Genomic DNA, 27,981 nt, shown 5'->3' with positions numbered 1-27,981 from the left:
GACCCCTCATTGCGTATTTTGCACGAAGTACATGAGATTGATTTTGCAAAACATTAGACTTTACGATTCTGATAACCTGAAGGTGCTCTGAACCGGGCTTTGTAACACCAGTTCTTACCTACTGGTTTTAATTAATTCTCATGGTATTGTATTAGGAAAGAGGATTTACTGTTTTTATGTACACTTTTATGATCTATGTTTCTAAATCAGATTGAATAAAATTTAATGAATTCTATGGCAGGATGGAGGCGAGGATTATGCATATCTTTCCTCACTTTATTTGCATAGCAGTTCAAAGAAAACGTAACACAACAATCATTAAACAAAAGACTACACAACCCATGAACCATTAGGGGGGTAGTCTCCAAGCCAACTATAGTCCAATCATATCACAGTCCATCATATATAATATCATGATGTCCCTTCTGCTTCCTCTTTCTTCACTGCTCGTCAGTTAAGTGCATTCCTTACATTCTTGGCTTAGTCTGACGTTATTGCTGTTTGTATAGTGGTTTCTTGTGCACGTTATTAGCATTATTGCCTTGGTATTGTTTAATATTCCATGAGCAGCATGCTCCTGCCCGAGAGCATTCTCCCCCTCACAGTTTCTCCCACTGTGCGCTCTGCGCGCGGTGAGATCCTGTCAGGCGCGTCTGGTCCGAGGGAGGCAGCTCCGTCGAGCGCTCCCACTGGTCTTTACGCGTGTTTGGGACTCCAGTCACTCCTTTAGTGTCTGCTTGATTCTTGACCAACCCTCACCTAATTTTGACACCGCTACACGGTGATTTCCCCACACGACCACCTTAGTTGGTATTGCATCTCAGTCTATTCTTATAACAGCTTCGGGGAAAGCCCAGCTGTTGGAGCACCGGCGAGGGGGTTGCCTTAAGGATTTTAAGGGCATTTGTTCTGTGCTCACACTCTCTGCTATCATGTCTTCTCCAGAAGACCATATTTACTCCTCCTACCAGGAAGTGGAGAAGGAATGGCCCCCCAACTTCTCCCTCCAGCAGTGGACCAAGCCCTCTCTCTGGCTATTTCTAGGGCGCTGGCTCTTCTTAGGGATCAGGTTGATAAGCTGGCGAAAAACATCCCTGGGGTGTTCAGTGACCCAGATCTGGTGGTGGTGGGTCCCAGTAGCTCCCAGATGGGAAATAAAAGGGCAGTTAAGCATAATGCGGGGCACTTGGAAGGATTTGATAAACTTACGGAGACCTTCCTCAAGAGTGCGCGAACGCTAAAACATGCACCCTGCCGGGAGGAGGAGGAGTCCAGAGAAAATTTATAGGTCTTGGACGTGGTAGGGCCCTTAATCCAAATTATTCAATTGGCGGAGCATTCAAAAGAGTCAGGATCCCCTTTGTCCACGGATATTGTGGCTGGTTGGGCGCATTACCCTAAACCCAAAAACACTACCCCTCCACTACCCAAACACCACTGCACTACCCTAAACCCTAAAACACTAACCCAGCACGAACCCCTTCACTACACAAACACCACTGCACAGCCTTAAACCCTAAAACACTACCCCAGCACAACTCCCTACACTACACAAACACCACTGCCGTACCCTAAACACTAAATCTACCCCCAGCATGTCCCCTACACTACACAAACACCACTGCACAACGCTAAACCCTAAAACACTACCCCCAGCACGACCCCCTTCACTAACTAAATACAACTGCACTACCCTAAACCCTAAAACACTACCCCAGCACGACCCCCTCCACTACCCAAACACCACTGCACTACCCTAAACCCTAAACCCTAAAACACTACCCCCTACACTACACAAACACCACTGCACTTCCCTAAACCCTAAAACACCAACCCCAGCACTACCCCCTATACTACCCAAACACCACTGCACTACCCTAAACCCTAATACACTACCCTAGCACTACCCCCTACACTACCCAAACACCACTGCACTACCATAAACCCTAAAACACTACCCCCAGCAGATCCCCTTACACTACACAAACACCACTGCACTACCCTAAACCCTAAAACACTACCCCCAGCACGACTCCCTACACTACCCAAACACCACTGCACTACCCTAAATCTACACCCAGCACAACCCCCTACACTACCCAAACGTTGCAGAGATGTGGTCTAGGCCATGCCCCTTTTTACATCTCTCTGCAACGCAGCTCTGTGGTGATTACTGGAGGTACCTAGTGGTCTAGTTGGACCCTAGCGACCCTCAGGATTCAAGGGGACTTAATCTCCCAACTTAAAACGGCCACAGGGCGTGTTTACACAGTGGGGAAGTGAGGGGATGGGGCCTGAGGTGACGTGTGCAAACACGCCCTGTTGCGCATTTTAAGAGGTAGTTTTAATCCCCTGCCCTATTATATACTAGGGGCTTACAGAGGAGGTCATGCTGATCACAGGGGGACCCCAACGCATAGTGTTCCCTAGTGTATGTAGTTGTTTTCACTGTATTCTGAGTGTCTTTTAACATAGCACTGGCTCTAGGACTGGTTAGTCAGACTCAGTTACCACCAGTATCCGTCTGAAAAAGTTGAGGGTACAGGATGATTTTGCAACAAGGCTTCTTTCTGCTCTTCTGTTTGTTCTTTCTGCACGTTATCCTTCTTCCTGCACTTTTCTTTGTCTTTGAGGACTTCTGTTGCTTCTTTCTGCATTTCTTTTTTTTCTTTCTGTGCGTTTTTTCTTCTTTCTTCACTAGTCCTATCTCTATAGGCATAGTTAGAAATTAGCATTTAAAAAACCTTTGAAATTCACTGAAAAAACCATAGGTTTCAGGCACGTTATAGTTAGGAATTAGCATTTGAAAAACCTTAGAAATTCACTGAAAAAACCATAGGTTTCAGGGGCGTTATAGTTAGCTGGACTTTTCACTCGTACAAAACCATTGAAATTCCCCCGTTATAGTTAGTTCAGCTAACTATAACTCGTGCGCCCGCAATGCGCTGCTGATGACGTCACATATTACATCACTCATGACATGGTCAGTGACATCACTCATGACATCACTGATGACATCTCAAATGACATCACTGATGACATCATCCTTGTGATAGAGTGGCAGACCTCCTCTCCCCCTAATATAACCTTTGATACACACATCCAAAAATAGAAACTTAAATTTTCAAAACAATGGACATACCAATATCAGTTACAACAACCTATTCAGTAATTCTAAGATCCACATACACATCCACTCTTTCACCAACAGTTCTATACAGTCACTCATACATGTACTCACTCATCATATGTACTCATACACCTATACATCCTGTTACACAACGCCACTCTTCCATAGAGTTACTCACACACATAGTCACTCATGCTAATAAAGAATCAAACATCCATTTACTTGCATATACAGTTATACACACACCACCACACTTACTTCTACAGAAACTTACACATACTTAGTCTTTTAAACAATCACTTATAGAAACACAAACTTATTCATAGAGGAACTCTTTCAATCTCTCACTCTCACATATGCTCACTTATATACACCAATAGTCACATATACTAGTTTAAAACATATGTAGTTACTCATAAAGACACTATTGAGACAGTCATTCACTCACTAACACACCCATTCACATACTCATCCACCCATACAGTCCTGCACACATGCTGTCTTCAAAACAAACAGTGAGTCACTCATTCATGCACCTATGCACTACGTAATACCCCCCACCGAACCATACAGACTCTCAGACACTCATACTGATACTCAAAAAACCAACTAATAACCTATATAGACACTCATGTAGCTACTCACCAACCCATGCAGCCACTAATACAGAAAGTGAGAGACTGATACAGATATTTACATATTCAAACATTACTCACTAAGCAATGTATTCACTAAGATACACTTAATCAGTCAGTTATACAATCAATTTTTCAAAAACAAATCATCCATTTAGACACTTATATACCCATTTATTCTTCCATCGACCTTGAGATATACATATATAAAACATATGTAATTTTAAAAAAAAACACACATTCACTGGATGATGTCATCAGTGATGTCATCAGTGATGTCATTTGAGATGTCATGAGTGATGTCATGAGTGATGTCACTGACCATGTCATGAGTGATGTAATATGTGACGTCATCAGCAGTGCATTGTGGGCGCGCGAGTTATAGTTAGCTGAACTAACTATAACGGGGGAATTTCAATGGTTTTGTACGAGTGAAAAGTCCAGCTAACTATAACGCCCCTGAAACCTATGGTTTTTTCAGTGAATTTCTAAGGTTTTTTAAATGCTAATTCCTAACTATAACGTGCCTGAAACCTATGTTTTTTTCAGTGAATATATATATATATATATTATCTACTGGCGGTCGCCAGTATATAGTTATAGTTAGGACCGTGTTTCCATAGGAAATCAGAAAATTCTATTTTGAATAACTTTGGCGCCGGTTGACGAATCCTCGCGAAATTTTCAAAACTAATGGGGCGCTCCGCTCAACTCCTACCCTGAAAGTCTTGGGGTGATTCGTCAAGCGGGGGCCGAGAAAAAACGGGGGGATCCCAAAATGCATTTTCCCCATGCATTTTCCCATAGGACCTTTAGTCGAAGGTACAGCCCGAACGGCTGAACAGAATTACTTGAAATTTGGCAGAGAGGTAGTCTTCAGGTCAGGCATGTGCCTTTTGCATGTATGGAGTCAATCTGTTCAGTATTTCCTGAGAAAATTGCAGTTAAAAGTACATAAATATCTATAGGCGCGCACGGTGCACGCACCCTAACGTGCGCGAGCGTAATTCTGATTGGTGGTTACATGTCAGTCAACGTTCGAATCGGTCGAAATCAGGAAGTGTCGGCCACCATTTTGTTTGTTTTGGGTGCGAGAGTGAAAAAGAGAGGTGGCAAACGTGAAAAGGGGGCAGGGTAGAGAGTTCCTAACCCCCTAGCCTTTTTTTTAAATCGCGGGGTGCGCGCACGGTGCGCGCACGGTGAAAAACGTTAAAAAAATAATAATAATACATACATAACTTAGCATTTAAAAAAACGTACAAATTCACTTAAAAAACCATAGGTTTCACACACGTTATAGTTAGGAATTAGCATTTAAAAAACCTTGCAAATTCACTTAAAAAACCATAGGTTTCACACATGTTATAGTTAGGTGGACATTTCACTCGTAAAAAACCAATGAAATTCCTCCATTATAGTTAGTTCAGATAACTATAACTCGAGCGACCGCCACTCTATCACAAGGATGAGATCATGAGTGATGCCACTGACCATGTCATGAGTGATGTAATATGTGACGTCATGAGCAGTGGATTGCGGGCGCGCGAGTTATAGTTATCTGAACTAACTATAAACGGGGGAATTTCATTGTTTTTTTACGAGTGAAATGTCCACCTAACTATAACATGTGTGAAACCTATGGTTTTTTAAGTGAATATATATATATCCAGGATCCCACTGAAAGACCACGCCGGGTCAAACACAGGCACAGACTCCAAACGAAGATGCAATGAAGAGTTTATTGCATTAACATGTCACGATATATATATATATATATATATATATATATATCTCACTGAAAAACCCATAGGTTTCAGGGGCGTTATAGTTAGGAATTGGCAGTTAAAAAACCTTAGAAATTCACTGAAAAAACCATAGGTTTCAGGAGCGTTATAGTTAGCTGGACATTTCCCTCGTACAAAACCCTAGAAACTCCCCCGTTATAGTTAGTTCAGCTAACTATAACTCGAGCCCCCGCAATGCACTGCTGATGAAGTCACATATTACATCACTCATGACATGGTCAGTGACATCACTGATGACATCACTGATGACATCTCAAATGACATCACTGATGACATAACTGATGACGTCATCCAGTGAGTCTGTGTTTCTGCAAAGTTTTAATATGTTTAATATATATAGGGAAAGGCCTGTTGAAGAATGAGTGGGTGTAACAATGCCCACATCCTGTCCTTTTTGCACCCAGCCAATGTTCGTGTTGCAGTAACGGTTTGTCATAAACAGAAGGTGAGCTCCAAAACAAAACATCCATGTCAAATATGATAATAAAACACACTTTCAACCATCAAAATAAAGACAAACTAAGCTCCGACACAGACACCATTCTAAATTCCAAATATGATGGTGGAATGTCTATGACAGCAACTTGGCACAGGAAGCCAAAACAAACAGTGCAGTGGAAGGATGACGCAATGCCTTCCAATCCACAGTAGGCACAACCTAACCTACACTCTATAAATGTATAGCAGCATTACAAAAGAGAATGTACAACATGCTGTTAAAGTAAATCTCATCAAAAAAATTTAAGATTGTGAGGCATTGAAGATAAATTAAGACAATCTGTCCTCATCAGGCCCCCTTGCCATAGCCTTGTAAGACTCTGGGGACCCTGTTCTCCAGGGCCACACTTTTAAACTTTTAAATCAAAAGGAAGGGTGAAGCACATGGCCTACCACCGTGACGATTTTTCCCTAAGGACACCATCCCTGCAGGCCCAGTGACAAGTTTAGGGGCAGGGGGCATGCAGCCCCTCTCCTCAGGCCACTTTTGGCCCCGGGGAACCTATACCCCAAGGCCCAGCATCATTTATTAGGGGGAGGGGTCATGCAGCCCCCTTAGGGGGAGGGGTCATGCAGCCCCCTTCCTGGGCCGATTTTGCCTCCGGGCTCTACATCCCCAATGGCCCGGGATCATTTTTTAAGGGGAAGGGGGCATGGGCCCTGGGTACCCCATCCTCCAGTGCCCAGTGTAATAAGAGGTGGGTGCTCTGATGTACACCCATTGCACCTACCATAATGCTATTAGGGGCAGTGGGGTAAGCACCAAGGCACCCCCATGGCCCCAGCTGGCTCCCTGCATACAGCAGGAACCGGCATTTCTTCCGCCCACAGGGAGCAACTAATAATGCTCCACCCTGTGGGCAGGAGCAATATTTTGGTCTGTTTCACTGCCCGAAACTGATGAACATTCTGCTTCCAGCGGGCAGGAGCATTTTTAAAGTTTCCGACAGCTGAGAACGGACTTGGTGTTTGCTCCCTCTTGGCGGGAGATTTGTAAATGCTCTGGGCAAGAGAGAGCAAAAACAGGTTTCTCTTTCCCTGACGGTGAGGGTGGGCTCCCCAGGACATAGATTGCAAACCAGCCCTGGGGAGGGCTTCCCAGGACCTTCTAAGGCTGGGGCCTTTTCAGGCTTACATTTTGGCCCTAGGGTTGGTCTTCTCATGGCCTCTTGAGTATTGAGGAGGGGAGCCACGCAGTCCCACTTCCCTCTATGAAATCAGTCCCAGGGGTAGGCTCCCTGGGGCATAATGCGGCCCAGTCGCCATTTTGACTTTGTTTCCGGGTTTTTTCGATCCTGCGAGAGTCTCATGGGATCACAGCATTGTTTTCGTTTATGGCCCCTGGGAAAAGTCCCTCTGGGTCCCCCGCAAGGGGCCGAAGGCTCAGGTTATCCCTACACTGCCCCCAAATATCTTTCTTTTTTTTATATTTTCAGGACAGAGGGCTAAGTCTCTGAGTCCTGTAATGACTTCCAGTAACATTTTCTCATGTTTCTGGCCGCCAATTTGAGCGCTCGTGGAAGTCTAACTCCTGCAGGAGGTAGGTGGCCCAAGGGAAATAATGCTCCCTGGACCAATCAGGATGTTCTATTTTTAAATTGGGGATCCAACACAATAGTCTCTCGAGATTCTCTAGGACCCAACTGCAAGCTATAAAATTATTTTTTACCCTAAATTTCTCAAAAACAACGTAACGAATTTATACCCAATCACAAAAAGCATTATCTGTGGACCACGATCTATCTTTCTTACGAATTTGGTGTAATTCCATTCAGAAGTTTTTGCTGTAGCCTTGCCTAAAGACGTCTATGGAAAATGCATGAGGATTTTGCGTTTTGCCTATTGCCTTTTGTCCCAGCCCTTGCTTGATGGATCAACCCAAAGTGTTCCAGGAAGAAACTGAGGTGGATGAACTTTGTTGTTGAGAAGGTTTTGTGAAGATTCGTTAAAAGTGGTCAAAGTTATTCGCAAACCGAAAAACACTCCTTCTATAGAAAAGCATACCTAACTACTCCTACCAGGTGGCAACATACCATATATATTTTTGGATGATACTTCATCAGGAACCCCACTGTCTTAGGATAGGTGACGTGTATTTTATAGTCTTTTTGCCACAGGGCCGTTTCAGGATTTTCATTTGATCTACCTTGTAACTAGAGGGTGCTTTATTCAATGGAAAATAAACAAAAACTCCAACTTCCCTATATGTGTATGTAAGCAAGCTGAGAGTTAAAGATCACAAAACATGCTGCACTCCTTAAAAAGAACAGAGAGACTCTTCCAGAATATTAATAAAACAGGGTCTTAAAAAGGGCCCTGGAAACATTACGTGCCCTTCTTCTGGATACATCAACAATTTTTTTGTAAATGTGGTCACGTATGCTCCAAGCCTGCACCTGGCTTTTGAATATGGCTGAAGGTACTGTCTATGCTACCTTGTCTAGTGCGCGGGGTACTGACAAATGCACGTGCCTCCTTGATGCTTACAGGTGATTTAACTGAGTCATGCATATTCAAAATTCAGGCATATGTTCTGTGCATTTCACTCCTTGAGTATATGTATGCACTGCTAAACCCAGTGTCGCAGTAGAGATTCGATGAGCTGTAATCCAAACAAGGACAGTGGGCACCATCCCTTTGTTCTGCAGCCTGGAAAACAGGCATAAGTTGGGAGCAGTGGACCTCTCGCTATCCTGACCCTGGTGCCACTGCACCTGTTGTGTTGTTGATAGCTGCATCCTTGGCTTAACCTGTAAAATTCAGATTTGCCACCTTTACTGATGAATTTGCCCTTTTGAAAATTTGCTTTACATCTACCTCATGTATGGAGCAGATCAAAATTTGAATTAGATATCTTCCCGAGTTTTGACATAAATCCCCATCTACAAATATTAGTAGACTGAAATTTGCACCAAAATCTTACACCTCCTTGAGACATGTGTAATGTCGAGAAATGTTTTCATTTCTTCTCGTTTTCACATTTTTCCGACTTTGCATGCGTACTGCATTGTACAGCACATGTACAAAGTAGGAAAATGGTTAAAGGATTGTTTTTGTACTGGAAGGGGCTACTTCCAATACAAAAACTATTTCTTACAGAACCCACACACCCTTGTACTATTGCGCACCGGTGTGTGAGTTGGCGCATGGCAGCCTAATGAGCTCCAGCACAAGAAGAGAGAAAAACAGCACCATATCTAATTAGATATAGCACAGTTCTGCCCTCTCTCTTACACAAAATACAGAGCAGCAGCTTTAGTTGCTGTGCTTCATTGCAAGAATTCTTCACAAATCTGGGCCAATGTAAGTGCTCAAGTGCTCTTGCGGCTGATGATCGTTGATTGCGGTGTTGTGGAATTCCTATACTGAACTGATGTGGAGAATATGGAAAGAAACAAGAGAGTAAAGATACATTTAATTTAGAAAAAAGCTAACTTATTACGTATAATGTATGGTGCTTTGACAAGAGGAATGTAGAGTAAACTGTAAAAGAAAGAGAGAATTAATAGTTTGCTAATTTCTTCCGCTCCTGTTAGGAAACTGTTATGTAATATGGGTGGAGGCCCAGATTTTTCTAAGAAATCATGTAACGAAGTGCAGAAAGTAAAGTTGCTGCCCTGTGTTGCATGAATGAAACAGAGCAGAACAGTGCTATATGTACTAAAATGTGGTGGTTGTCTAATTTTTCCCTGTGTACATTATGCAGCGTATCCTCTTTGTATTTGGGCTGTGGAATGCACCACACATTCAAAGAGGGAAAAACAAGGAGGAATGCCTGCTTCGAGGTGGCACACGATTTTGGTGCAAACCGGTGTCTACAATTCTTTGTAGCTAAGGATTTGTGCAAAAACCCATGGGCGGTTGCATGGGAATGTCCACACACTGTAACCCACAAGTGGCAGTGGAGAGCCCCCCACTGTCCACGAGAAGGGGTAAGAGAGGTGAGGGTGAGGATACCTCCTCCCGACTTAAACTTTACTCGCAATTGTGTATCCAGACCCCAATGTGGCTCCTTTAGCTTTCTCAACTCCTTATGGTGGCGTGTACCGCAAAAAGCAGAAAGGAGAAACCTCCTTTTGTTATTTCACCCTCACACCCTATTGGTGTCATGCTTCATCATCTGGTTCACCCTGACTCCTAAAGGTCAGGGTGAGCTCAACCGTATTTCAGAGAGCTCTTAGGAGATGTAGGCCAGGGGGACTTAAAGATAAAAATCCTACTATACTCCCCAAGTATCCCTTTACTAATGGGGATGTAGTGGATGTAAAAAGATAATAAAACTGATCTTTTTGAAAGTTATGGTCCTAAGACCCTAAAAAACTGCCAACATGTTTCAGCCCAAAAATTCAGTAGCCAAAAATGGTCCTGGGCTTTCGTCAGGGCACAATGATATTCCCTCCGTGGTGTAGACCAAAAACACATTTTTCTGACCTATATATTAGTGTTGAAGGTGCAGAAAGCTGCAACCTTTGTGACAATAGTGACAGTAAAAAACAATCACAGTGGGGAGAATACGTATTTACCTTCTTCCGTTAACGAAAAATTCTGCATGTAAGGAGAAAAGAGAGCAGGACAAAAAACATTGCATTACAACAACAGTCCTGAAGTGCAATTATACCCATCATGCATAGATGCACATATCCTTTTCATTCATGGTCTATGTTTGTGTGACCAAAACCGGCAGAGCCTTAATGAATCCATCATTCCAACCCTGCCCATTTGGCAGTGTGCGTATTAAAAAGCGTACAATTTGTGCTTTGAAGTGAAAAACGCAAATTCCAGTTGCACCACATGAGCTTAAAAAACAACTTGTGTCATAATTCATATGTCTCACAGCAGTGGTCTCACGTGTGCAAGAGTTGTCATACACGACATCGGTATTCTCTTACATGCCATTTGTGCCTCATTTCTTTGCTAATACACTATCACTCTACAGAATATATGTGTATGTCATTTGTGCCTCATTGCTTGCAAATACACATTCACTCATCCTTACCCAATTAGAGGAGATTGCAAGTATCGACGGGGTCACGATGGGATAGCCTTGCAGTCAAACACTATTTAAAAGGAGTAAAAAATAGAATTAGAACACTCCTACGTTAGGGCTCAAATTATAACCAAACTCCAGAGTACCTTTATCGTTATTTAAGCATGTTCGACTTACTACTCCAAAGGAACTGCCCAGCGGTTAACTAATTCAGTGTCTGTGATCCACGGCTCTCGCACTGCATTGACAGACGAGCCCCTCTTTATGTGAGTAATTCACTCGGCATTGCTGCCGGCCTGGGGGCGGAGTGTGAGGGCAGGGCACTTCTGGTATGCGTCACCTCAGGTGCGCTACCCAGGAAGTCAGAGACTAGAAACCCCATTGTCTCATGGGACCCCAATATTGCCTGTCTCTTTTGGGACACATTGAAGAAGGATACATCTGGAACAATAAATCCCTTCTCGGATAAAGTACGGAAATGGCTAAGGTACATAGATGACATTTTCTGTCATCTGGCAAGGAGATGACGAAAGTATCAAGCACTTCATGACTTGGATTAATAACATCAATCCCTTTCTCAAATTCACAAGCTCCTATAATAACAGGAGTGTATCCTTCCTGGACATTAATATCCTAGCCAGGGATGGGAGACTAGAAAGCTCACTATATAAGAAGCCTACTGACCACAACGGACACCAGGGACGGAATATCATTGTGCCCTGATGAAAACCCAGGACCATTTTTGGCTACTGAATTTTTGGGCTGAAACATGTTGGCAGTTTTTTAGGGTCTTAGGAACATAACTTCCAAAAAGACCCATTTTATTATCTTTTTAACATCCACTACATCCCCATTAATAAAGGGATAACTGGTGGGTGCAGTAGGATTTTTATGTTTAAGTCCCCCTGGCCTTCATCTCCTAAGAGCTCCCTGAAATACGGTTGAGCCCACCCTGACCTTTAGGAGTCTGGGTGAACACGATGATAAAGCATGACACCAATAGGGTGTGTGAGGGTTAAATAACAAAAGGAAGTTTTTCCTTTCCGCTTTTGCGGTACACTCCACCATAAGGAATTGAGAAGGCTGTAGGAGCCACATTGGGGTTCGGATAAACTTTTGTGAGTAATGTCCACGCACTACCATTGGCACACCCTCTTGACGCAAAGTAATACATGGCAGCACGTTGTGCAAAATTGCATTATTTGTGATTACAATGCAACGTAAATTACAATTTGGATTGAATTGTAAACACCGACATAATACTTTCTATTGGGTTTTGTTAAAGTAACTCAAACCCCATGCAAAATCTTTGTAAATATAGGCCTAAATCTTTCATCATTACGAAAAGAGAAATAATTTGGGATAGATTAATTTCTCTGTCAAAGTTAAGCTCTAGTGGCTCACTCGTGGCAAGCTGGCTTTATACCCTAGTATTCAGCTCATAGTTTAGATGCCCCTTCTGTTACAATTGTTATCTTTTGGCTCCATTAGTAAAAAAAAATTACTCAGACATATAAGTGGCTGTGGTGTTCGTCATAAAAAATGGACGCGGATCTAACGTGCAACATCTCCAAGTCTGTAGTCCTTCGACATCCTAAAGAAGCCAATCACTTTGGACGGGATAAAAATATAAAAAAACACCAGAAGAAAGTAATTGAATAAAGAGCAGGGAGCTGAGATATAAAAGAAATCCTTCTAGTCACGAGCAAGAGGCTGACCAAAGCCCAGAGTATGTTTATTTTATTCTGAGACAACGTAATTAAAGCTTCCTGTAGGTTAACATCTAATGAGAAAAACTGGCAATTCCATTTCCACCTCATTTGCTGCTTATATATTAGGGATCGTGATCTTCTTTCTGGCATGAGGGCTAATATGCTTCAAATTAATTTTACACAATTTTGTTATGCAGTCACTATACAAATTAGAGTAGTATATTTTCTCCAATTTTCAAATGTGAAAGGCGATTGTGTTGAAGCACACAGTTTAATTTTGTATCACATCTTAAGCACAAACTCTATTTTCTCTAAAGGAATTTTGCTGTGAAAATATGGAATACTCATTGTAATTGATTTATGTGCATTATATTTGTTTTTTCAATCAATTACCTGCTTAGTTCCGTGGTGTAGCCTGGAGGAACTCTGTTTACTCCATTCTGTATTACATAAGCTGCACAAACTGTGAAATAGTTTGCCTGTGTTTTTGCAGGAAGGCCTCAGATGCCAACAGTTAGCTGGAATTCTGGAAGGAAGTGAGGGTTTATGTTGGAGGCCATATTTGGTGCTGCACCTTTAAGAATCACACGTGTTTAGCGGAAAGGTCAATATTTAAGGAACAGGGGGCACCTGATAAAAACAAGGCCAATTGCTCCACTGATTGTTCATTTTCCTTAGTGGAATGTTTCCCAGGAAGCTGCTGTACATTTTAACTCTGGTCCTATGGAATTCGAAGTTTTATCAAGCAGCGAGTGGTGCTGGACGCCTTTCTCCGAAATTAGCAAAATGACAAACGTGTGGTTTATTTTTAACCGCTAGCTGCTCGTGCACAAATACCAAAGCTGCAATGGAAACGTGAGGTTTAATCATTGACAGGGAACGTCACACTTATCAACCCTCGTTTAATAAAAGAACGTGTAAATAAATGCCCCCGTGGGAAAGTGGAAGCGTCCTCGCTCTGCTCTTTGGGTGATGTGGAACACCTTTTTATAGGAAGAGAGCGTTCTTTTTCCATGGTAGAGGCCCGACTCATTGGCAAATTATGTAAGGAGAAAAGACTGAATGGAAATTGAGGAGTGAAGAGAGAGAAACGAGTTGACAGGAACTCAATTAGGCTACGCAGACCCGAAAACCGGAAGGACTTCTGACAAAGGATTTAATGGGGCGACACATTTATTTATTTGTTTGCAGTTTCATATAGCGCGAGTTCGACCCCAAGGTTCTGGAGCGCTTTATAGGAGCACCAGTTACATTTTACAAGGAAACATTCATTTTTGGTAGACCTGGGGGGATTGAGAGATTTACCCAGAATAACAGGATGTTGAGCCGACGTTGAGACTCGAACCTGGTTCTCTGACTCCTAAATCGGCAGCTCTGGCCGTTAGGCCACGTCCTCTCCTATATTTTAATGAGGACCAATAAGTTATGAATTATATTGACCTCAAGAGCTTGAGACTCTGAGGGGATCAGGACAGCATTGAACCCTGTGACTTGTAAGCTGCATGTAACCTATTCTATTTTTATACACAAAGAATATCCTCAGGAACGCTTGGAATCCAGATCTAAACACTACATACGTGTTTTGCACCTTGAAAGTGACCAGGTGACATTGCCCCTACATTGCCCCTATTTTACTGAACCAACCTGTTACCTTTTTGACTTCTCTCTTTTCCAAGTATTCCCTCCACCGATGTACTAACGTATTTGTATCACTGAAATGTGTACGGGCACAAGGTTCACAAAAATGATGGTGAGGCCCAGGTGACGTCACCCACTTTTGAATATATAATTGTGAACAATTTCATGTAGAATAGCAGCAGGATTATTCACTTGTAAAATGCAAGCAAAAGTATTGATTTTAACCTTTGAAGATGATCTTTATTGAATTGGTAAATATCTGCTACTGCAACGCTCTGCACACACAAAATACCCACTCCGCTCCCCGCCTCTGCTACTCACAAGTCTTGTCTGCAGTGGGGGCCGATAGTTCAAACAGGAGGGTGCAGGCCACATGCACACACATTACACTCACCCACACTCACACCCAATGCATTCACAAGCGTGCACACATATACCCATCATTTACAAGCACACACACAAACACATACCCCTTCACTGCAAACACTCACAAACACATATATTCATGCATGCAAGCATGCACCAAACATTAAGAAACATAACACTTCTGCAGCACCTTGGAGAGGGAATCCTCCCTAGTTCCAGAAAGATTGGGACTGCCGCCTCTTCTCTTTGGCTCACGCTAGCTAGGTCAGACAATGAGAGGAGGAGGCAGTTCCTACCTCGTCACAGAGTGAGATGTGCTCACTGAGACTGCTGACCCTACCCACTCTGTGTTGAGGCACCAATGGTAGACACTCAGCCCTGGGCACCTCAGGTCTTAAAACTGAAGCACCCAGGTCCGAGGCTATCTGTGGCACAATCCTTTGTCACAAGGGGTATGGCCTAAAGGTGCTTTGCCAGGCTGAAGATGTCCCGCCTGTTACATCTTCAGCCTAGCAAAGTTCAGCTCTGGCATCTAGAAGCAGGGGTGTAGCTTGGTCAGTAAGATAGGGGTGGGGGACGTGTGTGAGCTTCAGATTTTCTGACAATCGGGCGGACATAAAGGGCCTAATTACAATGTTGCTCAGAAAAGCCTCTGACCGCTGATCAGAGTTGTTCCCACTGACATTGTAGATTTAAACTCTGAGCGCCGCATTAGGATGACAGTGGTCAGAGTTTAAACCAGCGGGGGACTCCGACTCGGTTCCGAGTCAGAACTGCACCATAATCCCTTAAGGACGGAGTTTCATCCTCGGGATTAAGATGTCAGTTTCTGACAGCCAATCCATGTCAGCATTTGCAACATGGATTGGCTGTCAGAAGCTGAATTTGGGGGCCCCTAGCAGGGCCCCCTTCCTCTCTGGCCCTCCGCATTTGGGCCTGGGGGGCACCTATGGTTTCCCCCGAAACATCCCTGCACAGTGCCTGCCACACTGTGCAGGTATGTTTCCAAACTTCCATTTTTCAATGGGAGCTTGTGCTGCAGGTGGTTTTGGCCTGTCGCACAAGCTCCTATTGCAAAAGGGAAGTTTGTGACTGCATCTAATGGGTTATTAGAACCGCCGATCTATGGTCAGGCCGTTCCTTCCCCGAAACGGTGTCGGTCAGAGGCAGCTCCAACCAACATGTTAATTAGGCCCATAATGTTTAAATACATTATGTGACAAGCAGGGTGCATGAGAGAGGCCTAATCAGAGGTGGAAAGGGAGATGAAAACAGATTGGTAGGAGCACTAAGAGAGACAACACAATATTTTGTAAGATAACTAATATTCTAAGGACTTTCAAGACAGAGAGGGAGAGAGTGTGTGTGTGTTTTTGTCTGTCTGTATGTAAAAAGCCCTGATGAAATCTGACTGACATGTCACAATACCCAACTGAAAGCACCTGTACTCAACTATTTATCAGAAAATACATGTAATGCGGGGTGTAACACCCCAAACACCCCTCCTGAATCTATGCCCCTTGTCAGAAGCCCGTGCATTTAGTGTATATCTAGCTCCTGGCTGCCTAACCTGAAAATAAAAAGTGTCTGTCAGGCTGACCTTTGCTCAGCCTAAAAGGTGGGGGGCATGGTCCCTCTGCCTTTAAGGATCGGCCACTGCTGGGTGCCTAAGTATCTTTAAAGGAAGTGATGTATACCACTGGCCCTGAATTCCAGCGAGTGAATGATATGAGTGAACCAGACTTCTTCTGGAAAGGTTTGAGGTATTCTGCCCCCCCTTCCCCAGGGCAAAAAAGGAAAAAAATCTAATTGTCCCTTTTAGAGTGCAGTTTTCACATTTGCTTGCTAAGAAGCCATAGATTGTGAACGGCAACTCATAAAATATTCTAGTACGGTCTTGATGTGTCAAGGAATCTTGTCCCTCCTCAGGAGGTGACCCCATTATCTTCTACATTTGTCATGGTTTCACATTGTATGTCAGGAATTACTTTCAGCATGCGAGGTCCAGAATTTTTTCATGGGTGAAACCTACATGCCAAGAATTACATACAATATAACAGTAGCAGAATTTTTCCATGGATGCCCACATATTCGGTGGGTGCCTAATAGTGCAATAATAAAATCCTGTATGGAAGGGCCAGCATGATGTCATGCTACCCCCATACTATGCGTGACCACTCCTATACAGAGAATTATCTCCAATATGTAATAACCATAATTTTTCCATGGGTGCACCCTATGTGCCAAGAATTGCCTACAATATGCTAGAGCCTCCATTTTGTACACAGGTAATACCCACACCCCCATATGTCATCATTACCCTCCCTCAACATTTAAGAATTTCCTTTAGTATATCAGGGTCTGCAGCACACTCTGAAGCATAAAACCCTCAAAACACTTTCACATGAACTCAAACTCACACTCACAGCACTTTCGCATCCTCTTCTCTTACACACTTTGACAGACAGACACATATGCACATGTTCCTAGACTCTCACACACATGTTCCCGCACACACGTTGTGGAATCCCTTTTTTCAATCTGCTTGAGCTGTGTTAGAGACGCTTGCACTGCTGCTGCCCTTGCTATAACTGCCTTGCCTGTTAATGTAGCTTGATAAAAAAAAATCTTTATACTCGATTGCAATCTCAAAACACATGGTATTGTCAAAGGTGAAGAGGGTTTGTATTTGCTTTTAAATAAGGATCAAACAGTAACAGCATTGGATAAGTACGAGTCCGCTTTGTAGAAATGCAAAAAAAACATATTGGCCTAGTAATATTATGTCTTGTGTGACACTTTCAGGCACATCTGACTTTTTAGCCAGCAAACATGCTTTGCATGTAGGCATTTCCAACCTGTACTTACAATGGTAAAAAAACAACCTGCAAGTCCCAGAAAGCAGCCTGAAAAGCTATGGTTGGTGGAAGTGTCACCCAAAAGAAAATATGAGGTGGGAAAGGAGATAAGGAGACAGTTCTGGGAGTTCCTGGTATCTAGCTCAACATAAAACCTCTTGCAATTCAGGACTCACAAAACATTGGCTCCTATGAAAATCCTAAATGTAGATGTAAATGCACTTGTAATTGTTGACTCAATTTTTCTGGAGCTCAAGGTAATCCCAATCAAATTCCTAACATAGATCTGCTGAGACGGGGCAGATCGGAGGTAAAAAAGGGTGACTAGAGATACCGGGTTTAATTTATGCCATCATCAAACTTAGAATACATTCACATATAGGTGGATTTACTGCTTGGGAAGGCCCTCAAATACCAAGCAGGCCCGACAGACAGGTCTGTGTCTCATTCAGGGCCGGACTGGCTGTAGCGGGCACCGGGCAATCCCCCGGTGGGCCGCACGGGTTGGGGCTGGTCTTGGGCCCCTGGGGGCCGTTTTTTGTTAAAGGGCCGTTTTTGCAGCATAATTCGGCCCTGTAACAAAATCAGCCGAAAACCGGACCTGGCAAAGAGCTCGGCGCCCCATTCACCCCCTCCATTTGGGTTCTTTTAGTTGAATGCATTCTTTGTTGTAACAGCAGTATGTTGTGTAATATGTCTACAGATAATACACTGTTATGTACCAGAGTCATGGACAATGATGTCAGAAACAGATATAGAGGCAGAGAAGGCACATACAGGCACTCATGCTGTCTGACAACATATATGGGCCACATGTAGGCTAAACTGGATGTTGTATGGGATGGAAGAATTACAATCTGATGCAGTAAATACACAGCACCAGTTCATTCTTCAGATGCAACTCTTCAGAAATATTCTACAAGTGGAAAGGTATGAATATAGTTTATGAAGTTTAGTACTAAACTACAGCACGAGGACATTATATTATTTGGCACACCAGTTAAGAAGATAGTGTTAGGGTCTGAACATTTTACCACAAACACCAAGTAAACAAGTAGTCTCCAATAACATCTCTACCCCAAATTTATCAGAGCTTTCAGCCCACTATGATTAAGGTTTGGCTTCTGAACAACTATCAATGTTGTGTACTATCCCATTAAAGTACCATAAGTTCCGTACATACCTAAAACCCCGGGTGAGGCAACACAAAGGAATGTTTCCATTATTTTCAAATTCATTTAGTGATTAAATGTGAAACATTCAATGGAATAAAAAACTCCAACCACAAATCATTCAAAACAAAAATAATGTCTAGTCATAAAGTTATTTTACTCTAAGTGGGATTTTTTTTTTATTAAATTTGAAAAATTATATTTTAATTTATCATATTTTAATAAATTAAATATTTAATTCAAAACTAAGTTACTAGTGCTTCAGCATTTTTTTTATTGTGTTCTACATTTAAAATAAATATATAAAATCAATTTGCATTAATATTTAACATTAAAATATTTTGACTATTTTCTTTTAAAATGTAATACACTGTTTACATTTTTCCTAAACTTTACCATAGGGAGATCGGTGGTGGAGAACACTGCCTACATGTGAAAAGTTAATAGTAGTAACTTTACACTTGTAGATTTTGTTCCACCCCTTATTTCAGGGAGTGGAGACATTGTAGTAAATTTACACTCGGAAATGTCAGACAACCATTGGCCGTGAATTCACTACGCTGCGTAAGAGTAAATTTACCCGTGCTGATTTACTTACATGTAAATGTACCTTTGTGAAAAGACCCTTTGCGTTTTCATCCCTGTGGCTGAAGCGGGCTGATAGAAAATGTTGCTTGCCAAGTGGAAAAGAAAATAAGAGAGTAGAACGAAAAGAGAGAAATCAACAAAGATAAAAAACAAGGATAAAGAGCTGAAACAGAAGTTTGCAGACAAAAGGGAACGAGAGCTTCACAAAAGAAGCAAAACAACTGAAAAAGAAACGTGCTCTGACTACTACAGGTTAGAACTGGAGTGAGCTGTAGGTCACTAATTTCACTGTAGATGGAAATTATTGAAGAGAATGAATGGAGTTAAAAGGGATGCAGAAACCAGGGAGGAGAGTGAAAGGGAGTGTGTAGTCTGTAGAGGAGGGATAGCTGTCACCTGCAGAGAGAACCTTTGCTTATTGAACTTCACTTCACAAGCTTCTCATGCATGTGATCCTTTTGGATCCAGAGTGCAAACGGGTGAGTATTTGAAGAAATATCTTTTCATCCACTTGCTAGCTAAATATAAGCACATTTGCGCTCCATTGATTCACTTCAATGAGCTTACATCATGTGACAGCTGTGTCAAAAGTTACTTGCATTGGCCAATTGCAGAATTTCATCCATCAGAAATCACACAGCTCAAGTTGCGTCCACTTTTCGGTGTGGTCAGTCATTCAGCTCCGAATAAGCAGGCCTTTATTCCTATTGCAGAGAGGCAGAGAGGAGGTGTATGATAATGTGCATGCAAGGAGTTGCAGAATAAAATGCATGACAGCAGAGTGGGTGTAAGAGGCTGAAGACTCTTTGAAGTGATGGAATGATGTCCAACTGATCAGTAATGTGATTATCAGCAAAGGGCTGCTCAGTGAGAAGAGATTTCAGTCAATCTGACTGGTAGCACCTTAGGGTCTATGTGGAACTAAGGGCCTGATTAGATGGTGAGCTAACGTAGATGGGGACCGCCCAACATAGTGTTAGGGGTCCCAGGGGCCAAATTACAATGTGACCGCCACTGTGGTAGTCGCATTGTACAGGTTCTCCATTGCAGCTGGTGCTGCTGTCTACAGCACCCACCAAAATTGAAAAAGAGATGTGTAACACATCCCTGTACTACATGACAGGCACCATGTGGTGCCTGTCATTTGGTAGAGGGATCTGTTGGGGGTACCATAGGTGCCCCTCCACACCCAAAGAAAAGGTCCCGGGGTGAAGGGGGGCCTCTATGGGCCCCCAATGTCCATCCCCATCAGCCTTTCCATGGCAGGTGAACCGCCATGTAAAGGGCAGCAGGGATCGACCAACCTAATGCCTACGGCGCACCATTGTAGGGATTGGGAGGCCCTCCGCAGCACCGGTGGGCTCAAGGAGCCTGTCGGATGCGTGGCAATCAGGCTTTCTGCCCGCCTGCACACCGCCCACCATCAAAATCTGGTAGGCAGAAAAGCTGCTTAGGATGGCGGTCTCCCCGCTATCCTAATGAGCCCCTAAGTGCTTGAAGGTTGACAAAGATCTGATGGCCAGCTGAAAGCTGCTAGACTTGCAGAGGCTTGTCTGGACTATGATACGACCAGCAGAAGTCATTGTCAATCGATGGTTGGCAGAGGTGACCTAAAGTGCAGATGGATGGAATTTCAGAGCACATAATGAGAGGTGATCATCTGTTTAGGTTGACTGAGGATCTCTGAGTGTCATCAGTGTCTTAGGTGCTCTGATGGCTGAGAGAGTGGGTCTCAGGCACAGTGCTTGCATATTAACATAGCCTGTATTTGTAAAGCATACGTTAACCACTACGGGTATCTTGGCACTGAATAACAAATGTTGATTGTCACCCAACGGTACTCATTTTATTGACCTCATAGGGATGAAAGACTGAGTGGACCTGAAGGGATTTGAACCTGTGACCATGAGGTGAAACACAGGCCCTTTTAGTGGACGCATTAGTCCACTAAGCCACCAGACCTGGTGGCTATTAATAACCTATGCAAAGGTATTCCACCTTCATCTTGACTACAGGAACGTCAAGCTACCAAAATATTTTGGCTAAAATATAGAGTACCATTCCTTTCATTTTTTTTTTTTGAAATCTTTTTATTGAAAACAAAACAACAATGAATACAACTGGTCACTGTCTCATACATCAACTGCAATATCAGTTCACGGACTTGTCTATTCCATTGACCCTCGTCCTCTCATTTCTGCCCTCCCCTATGTTAATCTGTTTCCTGGGGCTGAGCTCTGGCATCAGTATTGTGCATAGAGGACCATTTTTAACACCTGTGGAGTTAAGAATGGAAAAACTACACTTACTTACTCATACCTACCTTCTTGATATTTTGGTTCTTGATGTTTTGGCCACCACAACTTGGAATCACGATGTTTCTGTAGTTTCTGTAGGCAATATCTCAACACGCAACCCTGTATAATGAATGATGGGAGATTTGCTTTTAACAGAATAAGGATTGTTTAGATGGGCCGGCTCCTACCGTAAAACCAAAAAAACACACTGTGTTGAAACAGGTCTCCGCCGTGACTTCTACATCAGCCCTTGATGTTCTTCCCTCAATATAAAAATCCAGAAGGCAAATAAAAAATGTTTGAGTCAAAGACATGCAGGCAATATCTATATTGACCACAAAGGGATAGGGAAACGGAGCGAGAAGGAGGAGAAGGAGGAACATTGAAATAGTCTGAATGAAGGAGGGATGACCAGGACAAATGTTACAAGAAGGAACGGTGTAGGACTACCTAGGAGACCAGGACAATGTGGCCAAAGGTGAGAATGACCAGGAATGTGGTGAAAAGAATCAACAGAACCAATGGGGACCCAGAGGATGTAAACCTGAGGCATGCACAAGGGAGGGCCAGGATGATTAGAATACCAGATGACCAGAAGAGAAAGGGACTACAGGGACCGAGAAGTCATGGATAAGTAGTCTCAAGAATGTAAGAAGAACTTTGGAGGACTAGAAAGCCCAGGACCATGAGGACCATGACCAGGGGGCTAGGGGGACCAGGAGGACCAAACCGAGGAGGTCTAGTACCTGGAGGACCAGCTCAGTGGTGATCAGGGCCAGAAAGATGAGGACCAGAACAACTAGGATTAGGACAAGGAGGGCCAGAAACAGGCAAACCAAGAGGTCCAGAGAGAAAGGGTCAAAAGGACCTGCGTTGGAAGATCAGGTGTACCATGGCCAGGAGTAAACGGCTGAGGGCTTGGGGTCTAGGATCCTCTGAAACAGAACCAGAAGGACCAAGGGTATCAGGACCTGCACAATGAGGACCAAGGGGCTATAGACAGGGCATCAACCAGAAGAAGCAGGAACGTGGGCGACAGAGCTGTGAGGACCTGAAATAGGGACACTAGAAAGATGGAGACCAAGAAGACCAGGCCCAGGTAAACCAAGGTAAACAGGTACATGTAGGCCAGGGCAGCCAGGGCCAGGAGGACCATGGGCAAGGGTTTCAGTAGTGACTGGAAAAGAAGCAGAAGACGGACAAGGACAAGGGTGGTCTGGAACCCAGGGAACATAACAAGGAGAATTTGGACCAGGGAGACCAGGACTAGGAGAGCAAAGCAAAAAGGCACCAGACCAATGGTCTGATATAATTGTTGGTGAATGGAGTTCTTTTGGATCTGGCAGAGATTACTCCACCCGCCATATTTATAAATAACCAGCCAGGCTGGAGGTTATTTCTAAAGTACTGGCAGGATCCGACGTCACAGCGGTTCCTATCAATGTTGTTTAAAGTTTGGTACACGGCTCAGTCAACATGATGGAGCCATCCATCAAATGTATTTTTTCGGAAAGAAAAAATAAAAATTCTCCCTTTGCCATGGAAGTTTTCTCCCATGTTGAGGAGAGCATTTAGCATTTTCACTGCCCGTTATCACCAGGGTTTTCCTGGTAGTGACAGGCAGTGAAAACTGACCTCTAACTCTGTCCATTAAATTAGGTGAATTAAATTTGATGACAATCTCTGACAGCCCTTACTCTGTCAGGCCATCTGAGGGGTTTAGCAGAGATGGAGCAGTTTCCGCTGTGATTAAACAAAAGGCCTGTCCACATTTAAATCGGATGGGTGGGCCATTACATTGGCGGTTAGCATACTCAGTCACCATTGCAATGGAGTATGCTTAACACCAAACATTAAATCAGGCTCAAAGTACTTAGTCTGTCTTGCAGGGCATCACATATCTCCTTTTTCCAGCTGGCCATTTCCTTCACTGTTGTTGCCTCCCAGGTCCAAGATCTTCTCTGTCTCTCCCTTGTGCAAGGGTTTATAAGTGGGGGTGTAAAGTCCTAGATGCTTGGTGAACCCAGCCAAACCTATGGTGCCACATCAACACTCCAGCCCTGTCCCAACCCTCCTGCACAGAACTTTGAGACAATTCAATATCGCGTCAAGTTTTCTCTGTGAAGAGATCCTCTAAGGGCCTCAGCTCCAACCCTAGCTGAGATGATTACGAGAGTCTTTCTAACCAAAACTTCAAAGGGAAACCCCCATTGTGTTGGCTCCAGATACTTGGGTTTCCTCCTCTGTTCAGTGGGCCTGGACAGCCCCAGACCAAGTGCAGTGCAACAGCTAATTATTAGACGTGGGTTTGCCCGTTCCCTCTCTCAGGAACTGGGTCAATCACTGATAATTGCTCTTTTTTGTGGGGAGGACTTTGTTCTTTCTGCGTGAGAGCAGAGTAGTTAGCAAGGCCCAGCAGGTGGGACAAAGGCCTGGAATCTTATTATGAGCTGAGCCAGAAACAAATTGACAATTCTTGATGTTCCATAAGGTGTACATGTATGTCATTAGAACCTGAATAGTCAAACTTGTTGTGCTGATTTTACCCTAGTTTGACACCCTGCTAAATTGTGTAAGCCGTGTGAAACTGCACTTTAAAACAGATTTCACCTATATGTATAATGGAGTAAAAGCACTACAGATCTTTTTTCTAAATCCTACCGACTAATATATGAATACCCACCAATACTATAAGGTCTAGTCCATGTCAACAGTAATCCTTCAAGAGTCTCTTCTGTGCCAGGCTTCCTGTGCACAATACCCAGGTGGCACATAATGGTTGTCACACATGAGCAGACCGCAGACTTACGCACATGAATATGCACACAAATTCAAATGCAAGCAATCACAATATGCATAGGGCTGTTAAATAAAAAGACAAGGCTGGCTGATAGTATCACATATGACAAGAGGCCACTTGGTATCTATGGTTAATCAGGGTCTGAGAAACTTGCAGAAGGAGTTAGAGGAGTATAGCAAATGTGGTTGTGGTGATCTGGAAGATGACACAGGGGCTATAAGAGTATAAAGGATGGACAAAGCCAGTTATAGGGGCCTGAAATTGGCAGAGGGGCAAAAGAAGTACAGAGGTACGGTGAATGTGGTTATGATGGTCTGAGAAATGGTAGGAAGAGTTAGTGGTGCTCTGAGGTTGAAGTTAGAAAATGTGGTCATGGGCTAATAAATGGGTTCAAGCGTCTGTGCGAACAGCAACAGGCAGCTAAGGACCAGAAAAAACTATGATGACCAGATCAGAGGCTTAGGGAAGCAGAAACTGGATGTGCTCAGATGGCCTGCAAAGGGACTAGAGTAAAACAACAGAGAACATTCATGACCAACTGTGATAACAAATAGAGCCAAGTCCTGTAGTCTGAGCACCTCTAGAATGGTCTCTGAACCTCAGAAGCCAAATTGAATGGTTGACAATAATGGGGTGCATAACTGCTTGGTAGACCATGATATAAGTTCTGAATGTCAAGGCTGGCAGTAGTGTTCTTAGTGTTGGCTGATTCGTCTGGCAAATACATTAGAATACTGATAGGGGGATTTCAAGGCTGAGCTAGGGGTTAGAGGGACTACCATGGTTAGGAGAAAGTCTCCTAATGACCTGCATAAGGCAAGTACAAAGGCTCTTGGCACAAATCAAATAATGGGACTATAAGGGCCACTAAAAGAAACAAGAGGGCTGAAAGAGGGGTTTTGAAGCTGATAATGAGGTGTGAGGAACAGGAAATGGGTTATGGGATCTCTGAGAGCAGGAAACTGTGAAATGGAAATGTACGCGTACAACCTCACATCTGTCATGTAGTCCAAATGTACACTGTCCCGCAGCAGTATTCAGCACCTCCCAAACAGTCACAATGTACATTGTCATACAGTCTGCATGTAAACCAGAACAATGCGCCAACATACATGTCAACACAATGTCAACATGCATCTCCCCATCACATTGCAGAGGGGCACACAACAGCTCCAGCAGAGCACAGAAGACAACACATCTGTGATGCCAGAGAGGACCACCACACCTTCGACACCGACGCCCTACAACATCCCATGGACATCCCACACAACCCACCACCAGGACCGGGGCAGCCAAGCTACTTAGAGGAGAATACAGAGCCTGCAACAGACCACACAGCAGGAAGCACCCGCAAGCACAGCTGGCTCACGACACCTCACCCACCCACACATTGCTCTGCGTGCTACCCCCTTCCGGTAGGCCAACTCACACAGCCGTGAGGCATCCCAAAGTGAGTGGTCCTATGCACCGCCCTTAGGCCAACTCACCCATCTGTGAGGCATTCCAAAGTGAGTGGTCCTAAGCCGGCACACCGCCCTCCAGTGTGCCTCTGTACCAACCATTGTCCTCGTAGCTCTTTGCCACGCCGCCAGGGAGGCTTACGTCTCTCCTGCGGCTCCCCCACACTCTACTCGCTCCTTCTATCTGCAACCTGCCAAGGCCATGGCACCCCACAGGTTGTTCCAGAACACTAGCATGCCATCCCCAGAGAGGTGAACCCCGTCCTTTGCGTAGAATTCGGGGCGACCCGTGTGGATGAGGCTGTGCCTGATGGACTAAAAACCGTTGGTTCTGCAGAATTTGCTCACAGTAAGGTTCAGCTTCTTCCGTGAGTTCTCAACTGCTTTTTGTGATTCTGCCCCATGCCACTCGTCTCTGCTGATCATTTCTTACAATATGATGGTGGTGCTCCTGAAGGCCTTGGCCGCGTCCGTGAAGTCTCTCTGTATGTCGTTGAGGAGAGCCTTCCTTCTGGCCAAATCGTTCCCTCCCAAATGGATGATCAAAATGTCCGGGTGCCATGTGGCGTCTGCCTGTAGGTCTGTGAGGGTTGCTGGCAGCTGCTCCCATTTCATTCCTGGTTGGCCAAACCACCGTATGCATGTGTCCACTAGTCGTTCTTCCTGTCTGTGGCCCCCCTGCCGCTACCATGCCTGCATCCTCGTTATGAATGAATGGTCCACCACCCACGCCAGGCGTGGTCTCCGTCCTGCTGAGGCAAAGATCAAAATGTCAATCTGCCCTATGTCTCTGGAGGGGTGCGTCCCTGTCCTCCCCCAGTGGGCCCGGCAGTTCTATATTAGCTGTGGCCTCACATATGTCCGGTATGGCCTTGACCTCCATCTACCTACTGCCTGTATCCTGGCTTCTGTCCTCCCGTGTTGTGCGGCTGTCGTGGCTGCCCCTATTCTGAATGAATGCGACCCAAAACCTGCTGGTGGCAGCCCTGCGCTGTTGAGGGTGAGGCACATGACTGTTATGAACTGGTATTTGCTCAGTTGCATGAAGTCTCTGTGTTTGAACAAGGGGCTATCGCCAGCTGGTTGCACAGCCATGAATGCCAGCATGCAGCATACTGCGCAGAAGTGCTGATCCTTGATGCAATGTAGCTCAATCATCACTCCTTTGCCTGCCTGGTCTGTTTTTGACCTCCTCAGCGTTATCTCTATCTCCTTTGCTCTGGGTGTCACATCGCTATCCTGTAAGCAGTATTTGGCAGGTCCCGCCCTTGAGGGCTCCACTAACTCGCTGAGGAGGAATGCCCCGAAGAATGTGGTGGAGAATGCGGCACTAAACAGGAGGGGCTCGAAGGGGTCCTTTTTTATATATCCCTCAGTGCTCCTAATAGTAAGCTCAGCTTTGTGTAGTCTATTGGGCACCTGTTATCCCTCCTTGTGCCCTCTGCCCGTTTCTATTCTTTCATCGTGGCTTTGATATAGGGAGAGGCCACAGGGTCCAGCCCGACTCTATTTTTGTGTGATGCGCTATGGCTGACAGGTGGGCCTGCGCCAATGACCTGGATTCTTGCATTTGTATGCCCATTGGACGAATTGTTCAACCGCCCTGCGTGTGGCCCCCACATCGCCCAGGGACAGTATGCCCCCTACTTGCAATACAGTCCCAACGTACTTCTTATATCTCATGGCTGCCTCCGGGGCGAGAGCTTGGTTGACCAGCTCTGACAGGTCTACCCCGCCAGGCCCCACAGTTGTGCCAGGAACGGGGTCGTGTCCCGCTTCGCTCCGGGTGCCAGTTCCCTGAATTTGTCCATCCGTGCCCTGGACAGGGCGTCTGCCACCTCGTTGTCCACTCCCGATATGTGGCGTGCTCTCAGGTCTATGTTCCCCTCCAACTGCAATTTAACCAGGCGGCGCACTAATCTCAGTGTGTCTGGGCACCTGGCTGATCATCTATTAATTGCCTGCACTACGCCCTTTTTATCTGACCATAGTGTCAGCTTCATGTTCTGTAATTCCCGCTTCCAAACTGTTAGCA

This window comes from Triturus cristatus, chromosome 6 (assembly GCF_964204655.1).
Source record: "Triturus cristatus chromosome 6, aTriCri1.1, whole genome shotgun sequence".
Classification (NCBI taxonomy): domain Eukaryota; kingdom Metazoa; phylum Chordata; class Amphibia; order Caudata; family Salamandridae; genus Triturus; species Triturus cristatus.
The sequence above is the reverse complement of the archived record's forward strand: the minus strand, read 5'-3'. Positions refer to the sequence as shown.